Below are 22,677 nucleotides of genomic sequence, written 5' to 3'. Positions count from 1 at the left end.
AGTTTGTTATAAATAATACATCTATTTTTCCAACTAACTGCTTAGTACACATTATCAATACTAGGAATAAAAACAATATACATAAAGATTTAAAATCACTTACTCTTGCCCAGAAAGGAGTCCAGTATTCGGCAACGCATATATTCAATAATTTACCAGCAACCATTAAGAGTTTAGTTTCAGAGAAGGCGCAATTTAAACGTACTTTAAAAGAATTTTTGGTGGTCAACTCCTTCTATTCCATCCATGAGTTTCTCAACAAGTGCAGTAGGCTATTTTAATGAAAATTTATTATACTTCAAATTTTGACAATACTTGGTTGTAACAGCCAAGTAATTACCTACTGTGTGAATGATGGATGCATGGAAAGCAGATGAAAGTCTTAAGTCTTATTTTGACAATTTAGGAGTTGTTTGGCTATATGGATGTAAACGCTGTGCATTGTTTATGAGTGGTTCGCATTTCTGTAGGCTGTGCAATGTGTTATTTTAAATTTTAAATCTTGTACATAATCTGACTGTTCGTAACTGAGGATCACTGAAATGAATAATTCACTTTAATTTTTCACAATACTTGGTTGTAATAGCCAAGAAACTAGCAAATGACTGAATTATGGATTTAATGAAAGCAGATTTAAGTATTAAACCTATAAATATTAGAAGTTTAAATTTAATTCATGTACATAATTTTACTGTTTATTGACTGAGGATCATTAAAATTAATGAAACTCAAGTTTTTCTAATTACATTTTTGTAATGTGTTAACCTGAGATGTTCCACACCCAGGAGGATTCCCTCTTTTAAGGGTCTATGGAATGAATAATTAATCTAATCTAATATAATCATCTAATCTGTGTGTGTCTGTTGCGTTATTTTGCAAGCGGCCCTGTTAGCTGTGCCATGCGTTATTTGGACAGTTTATGAGTACAGAGCGTGTTTGCACATATGTGTACTGCATTCTGTAGGAACAGTTTGCTATTGTGTACTGAAATTAGGAGTTGTTTGCATGTCTGCAGACTGTGTATTGTGACGCCAAGCACATTAGGCTGGATGTTTTGTATCAGTGTGATGGATATATTCGATCGCTAAAGAAAATATTTGAAACTGAATAGAGTGAACTCCTTTACTCCCCCCAGCAGCCCTGAGCAGGCTGAGTCGTTTTCCCTAACGATCTTGATTTCCGTCACGAAACGGATAACAGCATTGTAGACCTAGTGGAGAACACACTGTTTACTACCATCATGGATAACTGTACTTCTGTCATCAGTTGGTGTCACAGTGGCATCCTCTGGTGGTGAGGAAATGTACTAAGACAGTTGGGGTATGGAACTCGTGGTGAACACACTAGGTGGCGCATTCTTAGATTACGGTACCTGCGTCACTACAGCGTCCTCTAGTGGCATCGATATGAACTAAGTCCGTTGAGCTATGGACTCAGTGGCGAATACACGTGGTGTTGGTGTTGCCTCTAATTGTTTAAATAAAGGCTGGTGAATGATTTCGACAGTTGACGATTAGCAAGCAGAGTCTTTTACATTGACTATTATTTTGACAATTTAGGAGTTGTTTGGCTATATGGATGTAAACGCTGTGCATTGTTTATGAGTGGTTCGCATTTCTGTAGGCTGTGCAATGTGTTATTTTTGATGGTTTACAATTAGGAAGAGTGTGTGTAGAGCTTTATTCATGAGTTATGTAGGAGTGGTTTGCAGGTCTGTATGCTGTGGGGCATGTCAGAGCGTGTGTTCTGTGATACATATACTCCATCCCTAAATAAATTGCTCGCAAATAAATAAAGTACACTCCTTCCTCCCTCCATCAGCCTAGTGTGGGCTGAGTCCATTTACCACCTGCCCCTAGGAAGAGGTGGCGGTTGTAACACCTCGGTTCAGTTTACAGTTATAAAAGCTATAGAAAGAGTAATTTAATATTAAGAATAGAATTTTTAGAGGGGAAAATAGTGTAGAATCAGAGTTCGGTAATTGCAGATCAAAATTATAGTATATCAGCAAGTAGTTTAACGTCTAAGTACAGCAAAGCCACGGAAGCTCCGTCATGGAGAAGGCAGTGACGTTAAACTCTTGCGATGAAAAACCTATAAAAAGGTTATAAACGAGGTCGAGTGGACAACCTGGAACGTGAACACGAGTGCAGGAAGAAGGTACTGTAATCGTTATCCAACGACTTGACTGATTATTTGAGGTAACTGCGTAGTGTCGTTGACTAGCAGTACAACTCATTCCTATACTTGTCGTAGATTAGACATTGTGAATGTACTAGTATGAGGTATTTATTTGATTTCCCTACCACCACGCCTGTTGTATTGTTAAGTGTGTGTTTTAGAAGTGTTATTAATTTTTTTGTAATCAGTGTGTGTCATTATGTTAAAAAGGGTTTATATGTTAAGATCAAGGGATGACTTAGAGGAGAACGGGAGCGATAGGAATGTGGATCGGAATGCGCGAGGTGGTGATTCTATGAGTGTTGGATCAGTATAACGTGTGAATGATAATGCAAAGGAGGTATAATCTGTAGATCGCGTTACTGCAATGGAAAGGAATGTGGATTCAGGCCGGGGGGCGACGGAAGGGACTAGTTCTTGACCGACCATAGCGGATAATCTCAATACCCGAGATGAAACTCATAGTGGACGGCTACCGACAGGTAGTACTAGCACTGAGAGTAATAGCCTGGAGGCCATATACGTCAGTTTGTGCTTCAACAGAGCGTTAGAGGTAAAGAAAGGGAAGCATGAGAAGCGGAGAAGGAAAGAGAAAGGGAAGCTAGAGGACGAGAGAAAGAAAAAGAAAGGGAAGATCGTGATAAGAGTAGAGACGACCTGTTAGCAAAATTTTTAGAACAGCAGCAGGAAAGGAACGAATCATTTAAAAAGGGACTAAATGATATTATTCAAGCGCACGAACGGCGCTATAATCAATTTAAGGAGCGTGTAGAGGAAAGAGTTACCGGAGTGGAAGACCGGGAATATAGGTTTCTGAAATCAACGAGACTGTAGAGCAAATTAACGAAGAGCTAGTGAATATAACGTTAGGTCAAAACCAAACGAGGGAAAATGTATCAGTTTTAACGCAGAAGTTTCAAAAATTAAATACTCCGACAAAAGAAGAAGTCAAGGAGTTTCTAACTGAACAGTCAGATAAATTTAAAACGGAAATGGCTCAGTGGCTAGAAACGAAAAACGCTGAAGTTGAAAAGGCAGTAATACAGGCTTTAACGGAAGGAAAACCATCTATATCGGATAATGTAAATACGCTAGCGAACCTGATTTTGTAGAAAGATACAGATGTATTTAAATTGATTAAAGACGCAATCGTGGCAGAGATTATGACTGAGCGCGTTGAAACAGACAATGCATGATCGGTTCCGACGAACGTCACAGAATGTTTTGCATTTCCGAATCACAATAATAATAAACGATTGAACACTGACCGACTGCGTGTGAATGTTAGTGAAGATAGGAGAGTACAATTTAATGTTCATCCAGCTACTGAAAATCGTGGTTAGAGTTTAGATCCTGATAGGTATCACGAGTCGTGTTGTTCGTTGTGTGATACGATGAAGGTAGAGAATAACATCTATAAGTCCAGGCAATTTCACATCTTTGATGACGATAACACCCAGTGATGTTCATTAGGTCGTTTAGGAATATATTCCCAAGAGGTTGGACGGAAAGGGACAAATTATAATTTATTGCGTCCAAAACGGCAGGAAAAGTAGAATTTTGGGCGGTCGAAGTACCTGAGAATTGTCAAACGTATGAGGAATTTGAAAAGTTATTCGTAGCTAAATACTGTTAAAAGAGTAGACAGAGCCGCTTACGCAATGAAATTTATAATCCCGAGTATTATGACACAAAAAAGGTAGTTTGAGAAAATACTTTGAAAAATATCTCAACAAAATCCATTACTGGGATGAAGCAACGTCACATAGAGAGGTACTGCGTATCCTAATTGGAAAATTACCGATCAGTATCAGAGAAAAGTTAATTAACGTGCCAGATGAAGGTTTAGAAAATTTCTTATCAGTAGTAGATACGATAGACGTAATATATGAAGACATAAAGCATTTAGAGCAGTATAATTGTGGTAGCTGTGGATTTAATGTTCATTCTGTAGGTAATTTTGCCAACAGTCATTGTTGTATCGGCTGTTGCAAGGGTAATAGATCTGATAATGGTCGTAATAGCAATGGAAACGGAAAGGGGAATTTTAATAGGAGAAGCAACCAACCTAATACTTTCAACGGATATGGCTCGAATAATCAATATAATGCAAATAATGTTAGTGGGAATGTTAATACCGGTAATCGGAAACGGAAGTTTGAAGGGAATTCAGTAGATAATGGTGAACAGAGAGCGGTAAGGTGGAATAATTTAGTGCCGACTCCTTGGAAACACCCGTTAGGAAATATATCAAGTGTAATCCCGGAAATAGAATGGTACCAGAACAAAGAGCACCAGAGACTACGCCATACGTCAATAGTAGTGAATGGGGTAATCAAAATCACGATGTACGGGTCGTAGTGGTCGAGGAGCAACCAGGTACATCAAGCCAATCACCAATAAACTTAGCCCAGTCCATATAAGCCTTCCGACACGGACTGCCGATGGGCAGGAGGGTAAAACGAATTCAACCATTCCAGCATTGAGGTTTAATAACAGCGTCGACAGTAGAAAGGAATTATAAGTTATACCAACAAAGAAAGCTCCGTTAACGCATGAGGTTATACAGGCCACGACAAATGAGAACATTTGCGGAAGAGATATTGATATTCTGAAAGATACCGTAGCTACCACGTATGTTATGAGCCGCAATTTGTTCGATCAACTTAGGAAAACGGAAGCTTTACCTATATTACCAGTATCTAATTGTGTGGTATCAGGTGCTGTAGGAGCCAGCTCAGTGCCCGTCAAACTCCAGACCATAGTAGAGATAGATCTAGAGGGACATAAATTGAACGTAAATTATTTAATCGACACAGGACTATCCTACGATTGCATTTGGGGTTGGGGTTTATTAAGGGATCACAAGGCAACACTGAACCTTAATCAAGGAACGTGTTCTCAAGTAATTGACGACCAAAGAGTAGAAATTAAATTTATAAAGAGGGTCGAGCTTAACGGAAAGTATTCCCATAGTTTTCAGGTAATCACTGAGACATCTGACATGATCGAAGATTGTAATAAATTAAACCAAGTATGTTTGTTATTTGAGTGCTCACGAAACCGTGGATATAAAGCAAGCTATTAACGACAAGGTTAATGAATCCGAGTATTTGTCTGAAAATCAAAGAGTAGAAGTGTTTGCTACTAAACCAGGCATAATTAAAGATTTTACATACAAGTTTGGAGTGTATCCCCACCAAAAGTACTGTCGAGCGTCGTATTCTGTACCATCATCAAAAAAGATGTTGGTAGCAAGAGAGATAAAGAAAATGTTAGAGTGGAAGATTATTGAACCCTCGAATTCATCATACAGTTGTCCGATAGTTCCAGTTATTAAATCTGACGGGAGTGTTAGACTAGTTTTAGATGCCCGCGACATTAATAAAACAATAAAACCCGTAATGAGAAGACCTGAGAATTTAGATGATTTCAGAAGATTCTCGAAAGTATACGGCATTTATTTTCGCCGGACGCAGTTATAAGTTTAGGGTCTTGCCGTTCGGAGTCAACATCAGCGGAGGAGTTTTTATTACGGCCCTGGATACGGTCCTAGGTCCCGAATTATTACAATCTGTGACCACTTACGTGGACGATCTGTTGATAGCAACCCAAACTTGGGAGGAACACCTTGAATTGTTGAAGAAAGTATTTGAAAAATTCAAAGAATTTGGTGTAACGGTTAACTTGAACAAGTCTAAGTTTGGAAGAAATAAAATCAAATTTTTAGGTGACATGACAACTCCTCAAGGAATAATGCCAAATCCTAAGAAACTTGACGTAATTAGAAAATTGCCATATCCTAAGGACAAGAGACAACTTAAAGCGTATTTAGGTATGGTGTCGTTCTTTCGTCGATTTTTACCTAATAAGATATTAAACGACGATAGTCTGTTGAGGTTATTGCGAAAGAACGTACCATGGATGTGGACTGACGAATGTGCACCCAGTTTAGAAAGGATACGTAGCGCTTTGTTGAATGCTAAAATGCTTGCACACCCTGACTTTAATTAAACATTTAGTATAATGTCCGATGCATCTGCTACGGGCATCGGCTCTATGCTTTTTCAAAATGATGAGGGCAACGATTTAGATAATATTTCCGTTATAGGATTTGCAAGTCGGATTCTAAGTAGTTGTGAGAGAGCATGCACAGCAACAGAGTTAGAAATTTTGGCTATTGTCTGGTCGCAACACAAATTGCGTTATTTCGTCTACGGACGTAGGATAAACATCTATACTGATCATAAAGCGCTGTCCTTTATGATGAATTGCAAATTATTACATAGTAGACTACTTCGGTGGTATCTATTGCTACGAGAGTACGATATTGACATCAAATATATCAGTGGCAAATCTAACGTCATAGAAGATGCTTTACCCAGATTGCCACCTGGTTTGAGTGAATGTACTGAAATATCTCAAGCCACTAATAATTTTAAGGTAATGCAGATGGACGTAGTCTGTCTTAAGAAAAGTTTTCGAATAATGTGTAAGGATAGATCTAAGATCCAACGCCTTGATCCAGTTTGGCGTAAAGTTATTACCTTACTGAATAATGAAGATCAACATGTAGTTAAGAATAATTATAAGTTAGTTGATGATGTTCTGTACCATAGGATTAAAGGTAGTGAACATAAATGGAGAGTATGTATACCTAAGGTACATGTTAGCGATCTATGTTGGTATGTTCATCATTTATAGGGACGATGTGGACCTGAGAGGAGTGCGGCGGAAATCAGTGAACATTGTTACTTCAAAAATCTGGAAATGGAAGTGTCGTAAGGTAGAATTACATCCTACAGTGCCTAAGCAATTGTTAGCTTTAGTATCTTGCGATGTCATTGGACCCTTGCCCAAGTCGAGAGGGAACTTTAGATACGCAGTTGCATTTTATGAATTATTTTCCAAACATGTCAAGTTATACCCGCTTCGAAGTACCAACACCAGGCAGTTATTAAATATATTTAGTAATACGTATGTGCCAGTGGTTGGGAAACCAAAGGCGGTACTGACAGACAACGCGTCTTATTTTGTCAGTAACATATGGAAGGATGGTTTGTCTAAATTGAATGTCAAATGAATTTTTGTTAGTCGCTTTCACCCAGAATCCTCGCCTGTCGACAGTTTGTACGAGTACACGCGAGTAGGAAACATACTAAATGGATCGATTTATTGCCAGTGTTCGAAAAATGCATAACCAACTACCTCAAACCAGTACAGGGTTTCTACCATGTCATGTAATAGGATTAAGCGAAGCAGATGATCTATGGTTTAAGTCACTGCCTAGCTGCACTTCTAGCAAACTAAATAGAGAGCAAATGTTACGTTCAGTCAAAGATTAACTTTGAAAGTCAACAAACGCAAAGCTAGATGCGACCGGACACTGAACAGAATTGTTAGCTACAACGTTGGAGATTTGGTACTCTTAAAGACTCACCTGAAGTCGTCAAAAATTAACTGTAGGCATAAGAAATGGCTTATGTTATACGAAGGACCATTCAAAATCGTAGGAATTCCTCACGGAGGAAGCTACTTATTAGGCAACCCACAGGATCAGTTGAAAATAAAAGGGTTATACCCTCATAGAGATTTGAAAAGATTCTACATGTGAACTGATCTTTTTTTTTCATAAAATAATACTTAGCTCAAGATGTAAGATGTTCCGATGATTTGTGGTCATCGAACCCGAACGGTATTGCAATGTTAAGTAATTGTGTTACAGTAATTGGTAGGTTACGTGTAGAAATGAGTTGTGTTGTTGATTATTTCATTTTAATGCGTTAACTTTGATACTTCATCAATACATTATTAGTGTTGGATAACGATTATGGTGAAAGGTACTGAAAAGAGACAGAAGCCTACGCACCTTAACCTTTGATGTTATTAAGTATTTCACTTTCACAAACAGTGTTATTCGGTGATGGATAGACATCAAAATTATAATGAATAGTACTGCAAGACAGTAATCTCGAAGTGATACCGTAAATTGACGTAATAATTAAAGTAGTCAGAGCATTAGGTACTGTGAATAGACGGAAGCCGACGTGCACTGTGACATAGATTTTCGTCAAAGTTCGTATTGCAAACTTGTGGTGTTTAGTAATCCAGATACAAGTGAAATTCTAAGGATTTTATCACGTAATGGTACTAAGCAAAACTTATTATCAAGTGTAAATACGTGACGATGATATCCTAATTTCAGATGGTGACTATAATAATATTTGTCGTAATTCATAGCTCTGAATATGACTCGATGAGACTGTGAATATTGCAATGATGATCAGTAGTGAATGAACTTCTAAATGTTAAGACGAAAACAGACTCCTAAAGGAGAGCGAACTAAGATATACTTCATGCGCGTGTGGATTTACTGTGTGGAATATTCTGTGCTATGTCTATATACTTAGCAAATGAATGATATAAATATAGGACTTAAAACTCACAGTACTACGTAAGGAGCATGCCGAGAACATTTTTACGAAATTACAGAGGTTAATAAATATACATGTGTTTGTCGTGGTGTGATACAATTAATAGTTTTTTGTTTCGTGGGAGGAGTCAACGAGACAACTGAAGCAGTGGCAGCCACGTGTCGAACAGCCAAGCTGTTCGCAGTACACCGGTGATCCTGCCACAACAGTTCGGAACGCGTGCTCGAACAAGGGGCGACTAACGAGGCAACTGAACAACAGTCAACTGTCGCAACGAACAGCAGCTCAATAACGCAGAGTAATCTTAACGCGGCCGCGCTGCTACTAAAAGAAGCGGTCGCGTGGCGGAAACTTAAATCACGTCCATCGATATGGCGCTGCGTTCCTGTATATGGTCGTGCAGTCATCTCAAGAGACGAACAGTTAACAACATCACAGCTAATTAAAGGTGGACGGATCGTCTAGTGAAGAACCATCCAGCCAACAATCATGAAGAACTTGATTGCACGGGCGTATTGCATAATCAAGAGACGTCCAACCATAAAATGTAGCCGTACGTGAAGAATCATTTAGCCTACGATCATGAAGAACTTGATCGCACGGACGGATCGCATAATCAAGAGACGACCGACCATCAAAAGTGGCAGTACACGAAAACTGATAATCTGCATAGTCAAACGAAGAGATGTGTAATCAAGAATACTAACGGTTCGACAGCATGGACGGATAGCCAAATCAAGTGACAGGCAGCTGTCGAATACATAAAAAGTAACACATGAATATGTCTGCCATTTGAACCTAGCGATCTAACTGCATTATTATGTAGGCTCATAAGAAGAAAAAAGTCCTCACTACATTCCGCAGTAGAGCTGCAGCCCAACCGGGTGATGTGATGTGGACCTTCATGACCCTGCTTGCTGCTGGACCCCTATCAAGTCTCAAGACACATGAAATACATGAAATTTATAAGTGGTGGCTACCCACCCAATATGTAACAAATTCATGTACATTCTGTTTCAAATATCTGCGGCATGTACAAGCGTCGTTGTCAAAGATCGATGTATTCATTCTCATATCATCATAATCAAAGAAAAACCAAGACCCATAACAAAACACATCAAAGAACCCAAAAAGCCCCTTCACTGAAATAAATTATCCTCCCATGGCCCCTGAGATAAAATTAAAATAAAAATAAGAATGAGATCTGAAAAAGAAAAAAGTCTCAAAGGATAGAAGAATGCTAACCGTGCAAATAGTAAACGGTTACCATTTGGGGGGGGGGGGGGGGGGGGGGGGCGAATGTAACACCTCGGTTCAGTTTACAGTGATAAAAACTATAGAAAGAATAATTTAAAATTAAGAATAGAGTTTTTAGAGGGGAAAATAGTGTAGAATCAGAGTTCGGTAATTGCAGATCAAAATTATAGTATATCAGCAAGTAGTTTAACGTCTAAGTACAGCAAAGCCACAGAAGCTCCGTCATGGAGAAGGCAGTGACGTTAAACTCTTGTGATGAAAAACCTGTAAAAAGGCCTGATCGTCATTATTGCCGCCTTTTTTCCTTGATTGTTTCGTTAATGGGCGGGGAACCCGTGTCAGTCAGCAAGACAACAATTAGATTGTACTTTATCGTGTTAAGATTCACAATAAACTGTTAGAGTACCTCTGAATTCCCTCGTATCAGCAGATAATTTGAATTTCTGTCGTATATGCGTCCGTTAAGTTCCAATCTAGCACTAAAGCCCTAAAATCCCCTTAGTACTCCGTTCTACCAACAGTCAAAGATCGCCACTGGAGCGCGCAGACTGCTGCCGACGGCTGTGAGGTGGGGTGAGAGAAAGTGGACGTCACGGTGGCGTCCTCTGGCGCAGGCGATATGAAGTAGACTCTGGACCTCGTGGTGGTGGACACTGTGGGTGTAGCCATCTTGAATAACGGTACAGGCGTCATGTTCTGACGTAAGGTTGGCACCATCTACTGACGAGAATATGAACTAAGGCAGTAGGAGTCCAGACCTCGTGGCGAACATACGAGCATGATATTATTTAAATAATAATAAAGACAAGTCCGGTTTTCCTGCTATTATCATTCTGGAATTTGAACCTCCCGCCATTTCTTGGGGATGGAGGGGTTAGGTTGGTGCAGGTAGGCCAAGTGTACAATCTTACACCATGTGGTGGATACACTGTGTGCAGCCATCTTGATTGACGTCACGGTCGCCATCTTGGATGACGTCACAGTGGGTCTCTCTGGTGACGACGATATGTACTAAGTCAGTTGGAGTCCAGACCTCGTGGTCAATACACTGGGTGTCGCCATCTTTGACTACGTCACAGATGAGAGTGCTCTCTGGTGGTTGCGATGCGTAATAAGTCAGTTGGAGTTCTGACCTTGTGGTGAACACACCTGCATGGAATTGTTTAAATAAAGTGTTCTGTCTAAGTCCTTTCCCCACGACTCATTAGGAGGTGGTGGCAGTGTGGTGACTGAGATCAGTACAAGTGTCTTTTCTTTCGCACCATTTTGTTAGCTTATTAGACATATGGGTTGGTTGGTTTGTGGGATTAAAGGGACCAGACTGCTATGGTCATCAGTCCTGGACATATGGGAATTGAATTTTGTATACAGCAAAAATTAAAAGTTGGTGCCAGTTCGTAGGAAGAGTTGGCGGTCGGGTACTTAGGTTAGTGGAGGTAGGCCAAGAGAGCTATTTTCCTGCTATTTTCTTTGCTTAGTAGAGATAAGAGCGGTGTGGTGTTGGAATTAGAACTTGCTGCCATTTTCTAGGGGGTGGGGGGTTAGGTTAGTGGACGTAGCCCAGTTGGCCTATTTTCTCACCATTTTCGTGGTATGATGCATTATCCTGCTGGCATTTTAATGTCTCACCAATTTTTTTCTGGAGGGTTAGGTTAGTGGAGGTAGCCCAGTTGACCTATCTTCCCACCAAAATTTAAACTTCCCGCCAAAATCCGCCATCTTGGATGATGTCATGTGCTGTTGCCAAGTCTACATGCCGCCATCTTGGATGACGTCATCACCCCCATCTTGAATCAATTTGGCAACTATGGAATGTGGGGCCATCTTGGATGACGTCATCACCCCCATCTTGAATCAATTTGGCAACTATGGAATGTGGGGCCATACGAACTTTGTCCCACTATTGACAGAGGGCAGGGGTGAGATGGGGAGGGGGGTAGGTTTGGTGGATGGCGGAATACTACTGTGGGAGGTGTTGGAAGGATAGAGGGTACGGCATTTCACTTTTCAGGGCACGATCGGAGTTGGAACGAGAGGTAGTCGAAACCCTGGCAGAAATGTAATTCGGCAACTGAATTACATTCTCTGCCACTGTTTTGACTACCTCTTGTCATGCACTGGAATGAGAAATTTCATGCCCACTATCCTTCCCACCCTTCTGCAGTGGTATTCCACCATCCACTGACCATACACAATACACTCGTCCATCTCTAAACCACCCTTCTCTCGTGGATCATACCCCTGTAACAGACCTAGATGCAAGACCTCCCCCATACATCCTCCCAACATCACGTACTCCAGTCCAGTCACAAACATCACATATCCTATCAAAGGCAGGGCTACACATGAAAACAGGCATGTGATCTACAAGCTAGGCTGCAACCACTGTGCTGCATTCTATGTGGGGATGACAACCAACAAGATGTCTGTCCACCTGAATGGCCCTAACAAACTGTGGCCAAGAAACAAAGGGACACCCTCTTGCTGAGCCCTCATTCCACCATTGCACCCAGTCTTTTTATTTCTCGTCTTTTCCACTTACCCTCCCCTCTCCCCTGCCCTCCGTCTAACCTCCCGACTGCACACAGCTGCCCGACCCTCTCTCCACATCGACCCTGCATGCTCCCCAGTAGCACTATCCTACTATCCCTTCCCCTCCTCACCCCAGCCTCCTCTTTACCCAAACCCAGACGCCATTCCCATCATGCACTGGTGCTGCTGCTCGCAGTGTGGCTTCAGTTGCCTGAGACTGAAATGTGTGTGTGAGTTGCGTTTGCATGTGTATGTGTGTGTCGTCTATTTTCGACGAAGGCCTCACTCATCGAAAGCTTTATTTATAACAGTCTTTTTGTTGTGCCTGTCTGCGAGTCAGCATCTCTACTATATGGTGAGTGGCAATATTGTTACATTCCATCCGTTTGAACATATTATATAACATGTACCAAACGCAAAATCATAGTGACCCCTATTTTTCATTGCAAACCGTTCCGAATTTCGCTCGGTGTCTTACTTCCACGTAAATTTCACGATAACCACGAGCATTAACGATCTGATGGGCACATCATAATAAACCCGACATATGAAGCTACAAGGAAGGAAAAAATGAATCTTTTTTACGAATAGTTTCTGTAAGATCGTTTGAGAAAGACTCCAGCACGTGCGCGTCGATTCTGTCATCGCTGACCACTCAGAAGGTAGCAAAACGCTTCTCGGCCTCCTCTTCTGAACAAACGAATCAACTCGACCAACTCTTTGGACGAAAAGTGGTCTCTGCGCATCAACCACCGCATTCTGCGTGACCTGTATCTTCCAGATTTTCTGTTTTTCGTTGTGTCGGCTGTAAGCGCAGATGGAGCAAATAGGCAATGCTTCGTGGTAGAACGAATGGCGATATATAGGGCGCTTAATTCATTTTTTTTCATCATGAAATGCCTCGGGCTTGACAATACTTCGCTACCGAACCTTAGTTCCTTTAAGTCGCCTTCAAATATAGTCGCGCTGACGTCACTATCAGACGCCTATAATAAACGTGCTGATATTCGTTCTTACACACCGGTGTATGATATCCGTGTTAATTTCGTTTGTTTCTACGCACTTTTAAGAGACAATTTAGCAGTCAGTAAATTGTCAGAATGCTCAGTGCGCATGTATATGTGGACAGCGAAAAGAAACGAGAAGAGAATAGATTCGTATCACAATCGCCAGAAATCTGAGTGTCTCAATATCAGCGAAAGTCAGTGAAGGATACCTTACGAGAACACCGTGAAAATTCAAATTTTGTGCCACCGAGAAGAATTCTGGAAGAAGAGACATTCTTCTGACCGGAGACTAACGATTTCTGTTTGTAACACCAACGACAAGTGATGGCGTGTGGTAGAGAAGAGGGGGGAGGGGGGGGCTAGGTAATAACTCCGTTGAAAACTGAAGTGGAAGATTTCCGTGAAACAACAATTTGGAATGTTAGTGAGAAACTAAGCCTCAATTCAAAAAAAGCCAGTGTAACACCGGGAAATAATATACTTGCGTAATGCGGTATCGAGGAATTTATTACACTGAAGAAACTTGATATGGCGTAAATTATCGTAGAATGGTTATTGGGCGATGAATTAAGAAAAAAAAATGTCGGTTTATTTTTATGGTTTCTCGAGTATTCTGGAAAACACAGGCAATACAGGTCCTAAAAAGTGTTCTGTTTTTTTAAAGATGGTAGTATGAACCAAAAGAACAAAAAATTGTGCAGTTAACATGCGTTCTAAAATGCACATCTTATTAGCTGATCACTAGTTCATCTTCGCTACTGTGAAACATATTTCTTCTACTACAAGGTCTTTGTTATTACGAACGAGCTAAGAACACAGTAAACAAATGAGTTGATAAATGAGAACACAGTACTCTGTCATAGGGAAACAGCAAACCTCGTAATGTAATTTTCTTGGTATTAGATACGAACTGCATTTGTGAGGCATTGCTAAAGCAGCTCAGCATGTGTCCATTCATAATAAGGCACGCTTCTGTCCCATGTCTGATGGAATCAAGCAGTGAGTCACAGCAAGAGAATGAGCTGACCAATGCACTGGACCACCCCGATCAATTCACTGCCATTAAACATCTGTGTGAGGTATTCTCCAACATATCGGAGAAAATGGCCTGATGCTCCATTATACATAAAACGCTTCTCCAGCCATTGTTGGAATTGTACCTTCTCTAGCAGGGCAGGCCAGTCATTTGACAGACAGCTTGCGCGGTCAAGCTGTTTGGTAGTCTCTATGGTTCTATTAGTAAATCGCTAGTAATGCTTACCCATACAGTAATTGAGAATGAGCGTTGATGCCATGCCTCTACAACTGTGTGTGGATTTGCTTCAGCCCAATCATGTTGTTTAAGAATATTGTCAGTACTGTCTCCCGTGGAAACATTCTCGTCTGTTAACAGTATCTTTGTTGTGTAAAATGGATCTTCCCCACAGCTTCGTGACAGACATGATGTACATGATATGGCTACAGCAAATGTTCATGCAGGATCATCCAGCTAAGAGGATGACTAATCCCAAAAGATGCTGAAATCCTACATACAATAGTTCCAGGGTCTCCTTCAGCTCGTTTCAATACCCACTCCTCCAGTTTATACCGCAAACCTCTGTTAATGTTGTTACAGTAACCGTATTTACAGTTCTGGGTAAGTGCAGCACATACGTTAATTCTAATGGGACTCAGTTCGTTTGAGTAGATAGCACAATGGACTCGCATTCTGGAGGACGACGGTTCAAACCCGCGTCCAGTCATTCAGATTTAGGTTTCCCGTGACTTCTATGGTTCCTTTAAAAGGGCACGGCCGATTTCCTTCCCCGTCCTTGACGCCGTCCGAGCTTGTTCTTCGACTCTTCATGACCTCGATGACGACGGGATGTTAAACCCAGGTTTTATTCATTCGTTCCTTTATTCTACGAACTGTATTTACGGATAATAACAGAGCGACGTGCCCTCACTCGTTTACTGCATTCTTTACGTCGTTTGTAATGGCAAAGAGCTTGTAGTAGAAGAGATGTGCTTCACAGTAGTGAAGATGAACAAGGGATCATAGCTCTGCAGCTATACATTTTAAAATCAATGTTTATTGGAAATTTTTTCACTTATTTTGGCCCTTACTAACACCTCTCAAAATACTGGATACTTTATTTAACACCCAGTTACAGATCAACATCTGTATTACACATTGATAAAACCACTATCATAAAATCTGTCAGCGAAGTGGAAGAACGACTCTGTTAGTGAATGACTACTTAGTACTAATGTAGTACTTCCATCCAATACCACGTCTTGATAATGGAACTACGAAAGTAGGTTCACAAGTCATTGTCCCCAATGAACGCACATGACTGCCTTTGGGAAATCTCTGTAGCGGCCTGTGACGCACCACGAATTCAACGTTATTGAACCTCTCTGAGCGGAGGAGAGTAGAATGTTTGAAACACCTAACACACTATTATCGCTACTTGCTGTTCTCCACAACCTGTTACTGGATATCTGTGATAGAGCACAACAGAGGCATTTGCAGAAGCCTGAAAATGTATTCGGAAATAAGAGTTCATTCTATTGTCTTAACAACACAATAAGTCCAATCAAGTAGGGAATTTAGACAGTAGCAAAACGTCAGGCATTAGTGAAAGTGATTAAAGAAGATTTTAATTAATTCATATTTTACTCCAACTGACTTTATTTATGATGAGATAAAAGAAATTATTCAGGTAGTGAAGGGAGACGAAAATTTAATAGTCATGGGTGACTGGAATTCAACAGTAGGAAAAGGAAGAGAAGGAAACGTAGTAGGTGAATATGGATTAGGGCTAATAAACGAAAGAGGAAGCCGCCTGGTAGAATTTTGCACAGAACATAACTTAATCATAGCTAACACTTTGTTCAAGAATCATGAAAGAAGGTTGCATACATGGAAGAACCCTGGAGATACTAAAAGGTTTCGGATAGATTATATAGTGATAAGACAGAGATTTAGGAACCAGGTTTTAAATTGTGAGACATTTCCAGGGGCAGATGTGGACTCTAACCACAATCTATTGGTTATGAACTGTAGATTAAAACTGAAGAAACTGCAAAAGGTGGGAATTTAAGGAGATGGTACCTGGATAAACTGAAAGAACCAGAGGTTGTACAGAGTTTCAGGAAGAGAATAAGGGAACAATTGACAGGAATGGGGGAAAGAAATACAGTAGAAGAAGAATGGGTAGCTTTGAGGGATGAAATAGTGAAGGCAGCAGAGGATCAAGTAGGTAAAAAGACGAGGGCTAGTAGAAATCCTTGGGTAACAGAAGAAATACTGCATTTAATTGATGAAAGGAGAAAATACAAAGATGCAGTAAATGAAGCAGGCAAAAAGGAATACAAACGTCTCAAAAATGAGATCGACAGTAAGTTCAATATGGCTAAGCAGGGATGGCTAGAGGACAAATGTAAGGATGTAAAGGCTTATCTCACGAGGGGTAAGATAGACACTGCCTACAGGAAAATTAAAGACACCTTTGGAGAAAAGACAACCACTTGTATGAATATCAAGAGCTCAGATGGAAACCCAGTTCTAAGCAAAGAAGGGAAAGCAGAAAGGTGGAAGGAGTATATAGAGGGTCTATATAAGGCTGATGTTCTTGAGGACAGTATTATGAAAAAGGAAGAGGAAAGGGAAAGCAGAAAGGTGGAAGGAGTATATAGAGCGTCTATACAAGGCTGATGTTCTTGAGGACAGTATCATGAAAAAGGAAGAGGATGTAGATGAAGATGAAATGGGAGATATGATACTGCGTGAAGAGTTTGACAGAGCACTCAAAGACCTAAGTCGAAACAAGGCCCCGGGAGTAGACACCGTTCCATTAGAACTACTGATAGCCTTGGGAGAGCTAGCCCTAACAAAACTCTACCATCTGGTGAGCAAGGTGTACGAGACAGACGAAATTCCCTCAGACTTAATATAATAATCCCAATGCCAAAGAAAGCCTGTAGGCAGTGTCTATCTTACCCCTCGTGATATAAGCCTCTACATCCTTACATTTGTCTCCTAGCCACCCCTGCTTAGCCATTTTGCACTTCCCGTCGATCTCATTTTTGAGACGTTTGTATTCCTTTTTGCCTGCTTCATTTACTGCATTTTTATATTTTCTCCCTTCATCAATTAAATGCAGTATCTCTTCTGTTTAGGTTAGAAGACCTCGGGAAAGTACGGGGTGGGCTGCAATCTCAAAGGGTACATGGCAAATACAGGACGTGTTTGGATCTAGGAACAGTCGGAATTGTAGTTGTAAATTGTTGTAGTCGTGCTGGGAAAGTCCCTGAGCTTCAAGCGCTAATAGAAAGCACAGAAGCTGAAATCGTTATAGGTACAGAAAGCTGGTTAAAGCCCGAAATAAGTTCTGCAGAAATTTTTACGAAGTCTCAGACGGCGTTCAGGAAAGATAGATTAGGCAGAAATGGTGGTGGAGTGTTTGTGTCTGTCAGTAGTGGTTTATCTTGTAGTGAAGTCGAAGTAGATACTCCGTGCGAACTGGTATGGGTGGAGGTTATACTTAACAGCCGAACTAAGTTAATAATTGGCTCCTTCTACCGACCCCCAGACTCCGATGATATAGTTGCTGAACAGTTCAGAGAAAATTTGAGTCTCGTAACAAATAAATACCCCACTCATACGGTTATAGTTGGTGGGGACTTCAACTTTCCCTCGATATGTTGGCAAAAATACTTGTTCAAAACCGGCGGTAGGCAGAAAACATCTTCCGAGATTGTCCTAAATGCTTTCCCCGAAAATTATTTCGAGCAGTTAGTCCACGAACCCACGCGAATTGTAAATGGTTGCGAAAACACACTTGACCTCTTAGCCACAAACAATCCAGAGCTAATAGAGAGCATCATGACTGATACAGGGATTAGTGATCACAAGGTCGTTGTAGCTAGGCTCAATACCGTTTCTTCCAAAACCACCAGAAACAAACGCAAAATAATTTTATTCAAAAAAGCGGATAAAGTGTCACTAGAAGCCTTCCTAAGAGACATTCTCCATTCCTTCCGAACTGACTATGCAAATGTAGACGAGGTGTGGTGCAAATTCAGCAATTGAGAGATTCATACCTCATAAATTAGTAATAGATGGAACTGATCCCCCGTGGCACACAAAACAGGTCCGAACGCTGTTGCAGAGGCAACGGAGAAATCCCGAACGCGAAATCCCGAAGATTGGCTAAAATTTACAGACGCGCGAAATTTGGCACGGACTTCAATGCGAGATGCCTTTAAAATAGGTTCCACAACGAAACATTGCCTCGAAATTTGGTAGAAAATCCGAAGAAATTCTGGTCGTATGTAAAGTACACAAGCGGCAAGACGCAGTCAATACCTTCGCCGCGCTGTGCCGATGGTACTGTTACCGACGACTGTGCCGCTAAAGCGGAGTTATTGAACGCAGTTTTCCGAAATTCCTTCACCAGGGAAGACGAATGGAATATTCCAGAATTTGAAACACGAACAGCTGCTAGCATGAGTTTCTTAGAAGCAGATACCTTAGGGGTTGCGAAGCAACTCAAATCGCTTGATACGGGCAAGTCTTCAGGTCCAGATTGTATACCGATTAGGTTCCTTTCAGATTACGCTGATACCATAGCTCCCTACTTAGCAATCTTATATAACCGCTCGCTCACCAATAGATCTGTACCTACAGACTGGAAAATTGCGCAGGTCGCACCAATGTTTAAGAAGGGTAGTAGGAGTAATCCATCGAACTACAGACCTATATCATTGACGTCAGTTTTCTGTAGGGTTTTGGAGCATATACTGTATTCGAACATTATGAATCACCTCGAAGGGGACGATCTATTGATACGTAATCAGCATGGTTTCAGAAAACATCGTTCTTGTGCAACGCAGCTAGCTCTTTATTCGCATGAAGTAATGGTCGCTATCGACAGGGGATCTCAAGTTGATTCCGTATTTCTAGATTTCCGGAAAGCTTTTGACACTGTTCCTCACAAGCGACTTCTAATCAAGCTGCGGGCCTATGGGGTATCGTCTCAGTTGTGCGACTGGATTCGTGATTTCCTGTCAGGAAGGTCGCAGTTCGTAGTAATAGACTGAAGTGATATCAGGTGTTCCCCAGGGAAGCGTCCTGGGACCTCTGCTGTTCGTGATCTATATAAATGACATGGGGGACAATCTGAGCAGTTCTCTTAGGTTGTTCGCAGATGATGCTGTAATTTACCGTATAGTAAGGTCATCCGAAGACCAGTATCAGTTGCAAAGCGATTTAGAAAAGATTGCTATATGGTGTGGCAGGTGGCAGTTGACGCTAAATAACGAAAAGTGTGAGGTGATCCACATGAGTTCCAAAAGAAATCCGTTGGAATTCGATTACTCGATAAATAGTACAATTGTCAAGGTTGTCAATTCAACTAAGTACCTGTGTGTTAAAATTACGAACAACTTCAGTTGGAAAGACCACAAAGATAGTATTGTGGGGAAGGCGAGCCAAAGGTTGCGTTTCATTGGCAGGACACTTAGAAGATGCAAGAAGTCCACTAAAGAGACAGATTACACTACACTCGTTCGTCCTCTGTTAGAATATTGCTGCGCGGTGTTGGATCCTTACCAGGTGGGATTGACGGAGGACATCGAAAGGGTGCAAAAAAGGGCAGCTCGTTTTGTACGAGGTGCATTCCAGTTCTAAGGCCTCCGATTTTTTTTCTTCTAAAGTCTCCGATTTTTTTCTCGGGACTGGAAAGAGATAGAAACATGCGCATTGTTTTAAAATGAGGCCGCGTTCATTGTCAATACGTCCCAGAGATGGCAGCACCATACGGCAGATGGAATTTTACCGGCAGCGGCGAGAATGAGAACTTTTTTAAATACTTGGCGACGTTTTCCTTACTTGAACAGCGTGCAACCATTCGTTTTCTGAATTTGCGTGGTGTGAAACCAATTGAAATTCATCGACAGTTGAAGGAGACATGTGGTGATGGAGTTATGGATGTGTCGAAAGTGCGTTCGTGGGTGCTACAGTTTAATGAAGGCAGAACATCGTGTGACAACAAACCGAAACAACCTCGGGCTCGCACAAGCCGGTCTAACGACATGATCGAGAAAGGAGAGAGAATTGTTTTGGGGGAACGCCGAATGATTGTTGAACAGATCGCCTCCAGAGTTGGCATTTCTGTGGGTTCTGTGCACACAATCCTGGATGACGACCTGAAAATGCGAAAAGTGTCATCCAGGTGGGTGTCACGAATGCTGACGGACGACCACATGGCTGCCCGTGTAGCATGTTGCCAAGCAATGTTGACGCGCAACGACAGCATGAATGGGACTTTCTTTTCGTCGGTTGTGACAATGGATGAGACGTGGATGCCATTTTTCAATCCAGAAACAAAGCGCCAGTCAGCTCAATGGAAGCACACAGATTCACCGCCAACAAAAAAAATTCGGGTAACCGCCAGTGCTGAAAAAATGATGGTGTCCATGTTCTGGGACAGCGAGGGTGTAATCCTTACCCACCGCGTTCCAAAGGGCACTACGGTAACAGGTGCATCCTACGAAAATGTTTTGAAGAACAAATTCCTTCCTGCACTGCATCAAAAACGTCCGGGAAGGGCTGCGCGTGTGCTGTTTCACCAAGACAACGCACCCGCACATCGAGCTAACGTTACGCAACAGTTTCTTCGTGATAACAACTTTGAAGTGCTTCCTCATGATCCCTACTCACCTGACCTGGCTCCTAGTGACTTTTGGCTTTTTCCAACAATGAAAGACACTCTCCGTGGCCGCACATTCACCAGCCGTGCTGCTATTGCCTCAGCGATTTTTCAGTGGTCAAAACAGACTCCTAAAGAAGCCTTCGCCGCTGCCATGGAATCATGGCGTCAGCGTCTTGAAAAATGTGTACGTCTGCAGGGCGATTACGTCGAGAAGTAACGCCAGTTTCATCGATTTCGGGTGAGTAGTTAATTAGAAAAAAAATCGGAGGCCTTAGAACTTGAATGCACCTCGTATTATCACGTAATAAGGGAGAGAGTGTGGCAGATATAATACGTGAGTTGGGATGGAAGTCATTAAAGCAAACACGTTTTTCGTCGCGGCGAGATCTATTTACGAAATTTCAGTCACCAACTTTCTCTTCCGAATGCGAAAATATTTTGTTGAGCTCAACCTACGTAGGTAGGAATGATCATCAAAATAAAATAAGAGAAATCAGAGCTCGAACAGAAAGGTTTAGGTGTTCGTGTTTCCCTCGCGCTGTTCGGGAGTGGAACGGTAGAGAGATAGTATGATTGTGGTTCGATGAACCCTCTGCCAAGCACTTAAATGTGAATTGCAGAGTAATCATGTAGATGTAGATGTAGACAGATGTGAAAATTACCGAACTATCAGTTTAATAAGTCACAGCTGCGAAATACTAACGCGAATTATTTACAGACGAATGGAAAAACTGGTAGAAGCCGACCTCGGGGAAGATCAGTTTGAATTCCGTAGAAATATTGGAACACGTAAGGCAATACTGACCCTACGACTTATCTTAGAAGAAAGATTCGGGAAAGGCAAACCTACGTTTCTAGCATTTGTAGACTTAGAGAAAGCTGTTGACAATATTGACTGGAATACTCTCTTTCAAATTCTGAAGGTGGCAGGGGTAAAATACAGGGAGCGAAAGGCTATTTACAATTTGTTCAAAAAGCAGATGGCAGTTATAAGAGTCGAGGGACATGAAAGGGAAGCAGTGGTTGGGAAGGGAGTGAGACAGGGTTGTAGCCTCTCCCCGATGTTATTCAATCTGTATATTGAGCAAGCAGTAAAGGTAACAAAAGAAAGGTTCGGAGCAGGCATTAAAATCCATGGAGAAGAAATATAAAACTTTGAGGTTCGCCGACGAAATTGTAATTCTGTCAGAGACAGCAAAGGACTTGGAAGAGCAGTTGAACGGAATGGACAGTGTCTTGAAAGGAGGGTATAAGATGAACATCAACAAAAGCAAAACAAGGATAATGGAATGTAGTCGAATTAAGTCGGGTGATGCTGAGGGAATTAGATTAGGAAATGAGACACTTAAAGTAGTAAAGGAGTTTTGCTATATGGGGAGCAAAATAACTGATGATGGTCGAAGTAGAGAGGATATAAAACGTAGACTGGCAATGGCAAGGAAAGCATTTCTGAAGAAGAGAAATTTGTTAATATCGAGTATTGATTTAAGTGTCAGGAAGACGTTTCTGAAAGTATTTGTATGGAGTGTGGCCATGTGTGGAAGTGAAACATGGACGATAAATAGT

Source organism: Schistocerca americana, chromosome 6 (assembly GCF_021461395.2).
Source record: "Schistocerca americana isolate TAMUIC-IGC-003095 chromosome 6, iqSchAmer2.1, whole genome shotgun sequence".
NCBI classification, from domain to species: Eukaryota; Metazoa; Arthropoda; class Insecta; order Orthoptera; family Acrididae; genus Schistocerca; species Schistocerca americana.
The sequence above is the reverse complement of the archived record's forward strand: the minus strand, read 5'-3'. Positions refer to the sequence as shown.